Source organism: Neltuma alba, unplaced genomic scaffold (assembly GCF_004799145.2).
Source record: "Neltuma alba isolate B1F8T4 unplaced genomic scaffold, ASM479914v2 tig00001566_pilon, whole genome shotgun sequence".
NCBI lineage: Eukaryota > Viridiplantae > Streptophyta > Magnoliopsida > Fabales > Fabaceae > Neltuma > Neltuma alba.
In genome coordinates this window covers 117,807-122,418 of record NW_021632513.1, presented here as the reverse complement: position 1 = coordinate 122,418, position 4,612 = coordinate 117,807, and the positions used below count along the sequence as shown (strand labels likewise).

At 33.6% G+C, this 4,612-nt stretch overlaps 1 pseudogene; it reads right to left on the bottom strand.

Moving 5' to 3' along the window:
- Positions 1–1,073: 1,073 nt before the first annotated feature.
- LOC114759220 (secoisolariciresinol dehydrogenase-like) lies at positions 1,074–2,209 on the bottom strand (annotated as a pseudogene).
- Between the last annotated feature and the right edge of the window lie 2,403 nt (positions 2,210–4,612).

Here is a 4,612-nt window from a genome sequence, read left to right as displayed (position 1 = left end):
CATGTGGCTAGGGTTAGCTGCAAAACAAAGCAAAACTAGCCACTCATGTTTTGTTTATACCAGAAACAAGAATGAAACCAGCAAAGCATTACAAGTAACAAGAAGAAAATGAGAGAAAATGAAGTCCAACTTCTTCACCAAATTGAAATCACAATCTTTTTTCTTTTACAAGTATAAAAAATCCCAATCATTAAACATTTTCAAAGAATATATATCTCTCTCTCATCGACTCATTCTTGCAAAATTTTAAGAGAGATGTGTTTATCCACTTTATTTGTTAATTTTCAAATCTTTGTATCAATAATTCTCTTAAGAAATCTAAAATGATGAAATTGAAATTGAAACAGTTTTTTCATTATATCAGAAGAAGAATGTCTCTACTAATTTCTCTCTTTATTTCCTCTCCACTTAATTTTTCCATCATTAGATTAACTTCCAATGATTGAGATTTAAATAAGTTTATATCGTTAAGCATTAAAATTTGATATAAGTAGTTTAATATGATAAATTTTTATTATATTTAATATTATAATAATATTTTTACTCAATTTTAAATCTCAACCATTGGAAGTTAATCTAATGATGGAAAAAGTAAATGGAGAGGAAATGGAGAGAGAAATTAGTAGAGACATTCTTCTCCCGTTTTGATTAGCCTAAAACACATGAAAACCCTAACATTTTTGGTTAAATATTTTGAGTAAAAAAGTTTCCAACACAGCGACTAAGATGGGCGCAAGTGGAGGGAAATCGGTAGGTTTCAACTACGTATACATTATTAGTCCGTTGTTATATGCGCGAGCCTTTTATTCCTCTTTTTAGCCCTTTTCGTTAGCCAAAGTTCACATCTCAGCGTATATACACTAAGGCTTTCTTTAAATGTGGGACTTCTTTTGACACGTGCACACTAAAACTCCACCAGTTAGGTCTAAAAATTTTTAGGAAAAATTAGCAAGGACATAACTATAATTTATTTTCTTTTATTATTATTATTATTATTATTACTATTTTGCGACTTAACTGTGGCTCTACTGAAACACAATTCATCGGTACTCTAGAAAAGAGAGGAGCACAAATTCTTACATTGTAAAACAAAGTTTATAACTTTATTGCATTACATAAACACACACCATGAGCATGATCTTCGGAACATGTTTATAAACCTGAACTAACACACCATGCATGGGCGTGATTATAAACAGAGAAACAAAGACCACTTACATCACAACACATCCCCAAAAAGATTTCAAGACAATATTGATGGAAACTCTATGCTTTTATGCATAGAGTCTTACTTGAAAACAGTGAAACCATAGTTTGTTATAGTATATCCACCATCTGCCACAAGATTATGGCCATTCACGAATTTAGACTCATCACTCACCAAGAAAAGGGCAGCCTCAGCGAAATCTTCAGGTTGAATTGTAGCGCCTTTAAGAGGTGCATATAAATTATTGATTTCCTCATCATCAAGGTTGAAGAATCCCTTTGCCATGGGAGTCGCCACCACATATGGTGACACACAATTCACTCGAATCCCATGCCGGCCAAGCTCCACGGCCGTGTTCTTCGTTAGTCCTAAAACACCATGCTTGGAGCCGGTGTACGCGTGTGAAGCTAATCCTCCGGCGATGCTACAAACACTGGCAGTATTGAGGATGGTGCCGTGTCGTGATGGAATCATCACTCTAGCGGCATGCTTGGTGCCAAGAAACACACCAACGAGGTTCACTCTAACGACCCTCTCAAAATCCGACAATTCATTTTCGAGGATGCTGTCTTTGTTGACAGCGCTGTTCAGACCAGCGTTGTTGAACATTATGTCAAGCTTTCCGTACTTTGAAATTGCTGTGTCCACTGCGTTTTCCACATCTTTCTCATTTGTGACATCGCAATGAACATAGGTTGAATCAGGTATGGTTTCAGACACTTCATGACCTAAGTCGTCAAGAATGTCTGCAATTACACTTTAGCCCCATGTTCTGCGAAGAGCCTTGCTGTGCACTCACCGAGTCCTCTTGCAGCACCAGTGATCAGAGCCACCTTTCCTTCAAGCCTGCAACAATCAACCCAATGAGAAGTTGAAAATTATGAACTAAGTTCCTCTAATATTGGTGAACATGATTCTCTCTCTACCTATTCTAACTTTAGGTTACCTTCTCGCGGCAGGTGGGGCAATTTGAGCAGCGTTTGCCATTGTGGAGATAGTGAGCCTTCTTTACGATGCTAGATGATCTTCAAGTATTAATATAACCGATCATGAGTGGTCTATATATATAATTTTTTTTGTCTTTATTTCTTCAATTGCATTAATATTATAAATATCGTAATTTTTGTGAATGGTAATGATGACCTCCTAAGATATTCAAATTATTGTATTTTATTTTCCTCCTCCATTCATGAATCCATTTTATCGAATTATCTAGAAGTAAGTTCATTCGTCCTGGGAAGTGGACATTGTAACACTAGGTTATGAGTCAGCATGAAAGAGACTCGTACGCAATAAAAACGTCTATTAATTTCTTTATTGGATAAGTATGGTTATTAATTTTGATTTCTTTAATTCGATATATTTTGGATTTCTCAAAAAAATTTCTAATAATTTTTCTTCATCTTAATTTTTTTGAGGGAATGGATATCTAGATTTGAATATTTGAAACATCATTCCAAAGGGGAATAAGTACATCGATCTCCCTTAAAATATGTTAATTTGATATAACAAAAATGTATTTATATTTACTTGATAATGTTAAAATTTGATTTTTTTTTTTAATTTTGTTGTCAAAATCACAAGTGAAGCAGAATAATTTCAAGTTCCTGGTACTTTTCTTATAAGATCCTATTTTTGCATAAATATAATATAACATCCATATAGATAATTGGGTTAATAAGTTATAAATTTGTTTTGAAAGTTTTCACTCAAGAGTGCTTGGCATCTGAAAGTTTTTTTCCACATAAATTTCCCCTGAAAACTTAAAATCGTACCAGTTTTGCCTTCTATTATTACAAAAAAAAAATTGAATGTTAAAATAGTAACATTAATCATTAATGTTATGAATAATAAGGGGAAAAATTGTCATAATATTAAACTTTCATGACAAAATTGCTCCAAAAAACTCTCTTGGTGCACAGCAGCACTCCTGGGTGAAAACTTTTGGCATAAATTTACATTATAATCCCAGATAACTTGTATAAACTTTTCACTGAAATGATATATGTTACGTTCAACCATTTGTCGCTGACATAAGATGGAACGATCGCCTACCTAACTGCAATATCATCCTTTTAGGATCAAAATAATGTTATCGTCCAAGACATTGAGATAAGCATTCGAAATATATGGTTCATATAATATGAGTGATAAGATCAGGACGAAATTGTCTTCCTCTGGATTTGGTAACAGAAATGACTAAGCGTATTCATATCAAACTCCTTATAAGTAGGATAAGTTTTGATTAAGACAGATGTGAAACAGAAATTTTTGAATTTCTTATACATATATATATTAAATTTTTAACCACGACGTGGATTCTCTGCAGGATATAATGGAAAAAGTGGTTTCAATTTCACTTTTATCATTTTGCTTAAGAGAACTGTTGACTTAAGGATTTGAAAATTGAGAAAGAAAAAACACGCCTCTCTTAAAATTCGCAAGAATGAGTGAGACAGAGAGAAAGATATTTTCTTTTATCAGAAAAATCGAGAAAGATATTTTCCATTATCCAAAAAGGAAAAAAGATATTTTGTTCAACCAAAAGAGAGAGAGAGATATTTTTGTGTTATTATTACTAAATGCGATTCATTTGTACTTATTGAGATTTTGATGTGTAGGAGAAAATATCGTGATTTGGAATGATGATAAAGCTGTGCACTCCAATTTCTCTAACTTTATTGATGATACGTACTCGTGAAGTTTTGTTGGTTTCTTTCTTGATCTTTCTACCATAGGCAGGAGCGTCTAGTTTTGCATTGTCTGGTTAACCAAGTTGGCTGTCCACTTAACCCAAGTTGCAGTCACAAACTTGGAGCCATGTTTGTAGCATTTCTTTGTGGTGATCAAGTTTAGAAAACCACTGTAAAAACAATGAAAAGTCACTTCAAGTTGTGACACTTGCTGTGTTTTAGGCAATTGCCGCAAAGTCGCACAAGAAAAGAGGAAGGCGGTTCGAGTTGTAACTAGCGGTTCTGAAACAAAACCGCTACAACAAGAAACAATGTATGATAAGGCCGCGCTTTAGCTTGTTAATAGTGGTTGCCAGGGTGACATACTGACGCCTACATATCACGCGGCCCTCCTTCACTTGCCGCTCTTGGCAAATTCTCGTAAAAAAACTAAGTGTGTTTGGTATAGCATTTGAGTGCAGAAAAAAAAGTTTATAGGTATGGTAAGTTGGTCTGTAAATTTATGAATTGTTTGTGACAGTTTTCGCTCAACTTGACTTAGGAGTCAAAAACTACTTTTTTAAGTTTGATTACAAAAGTAACTAAAATTTACTTATAGCTTATACAAAAGTAGCTTTTTTGAATTATAAAACATTTTTTCCTCATATTTACATTGTTCTTATGCTTCTCTCAATGTAATCTTTGTGCTTCCCAATAATTTTTTTTATATTTA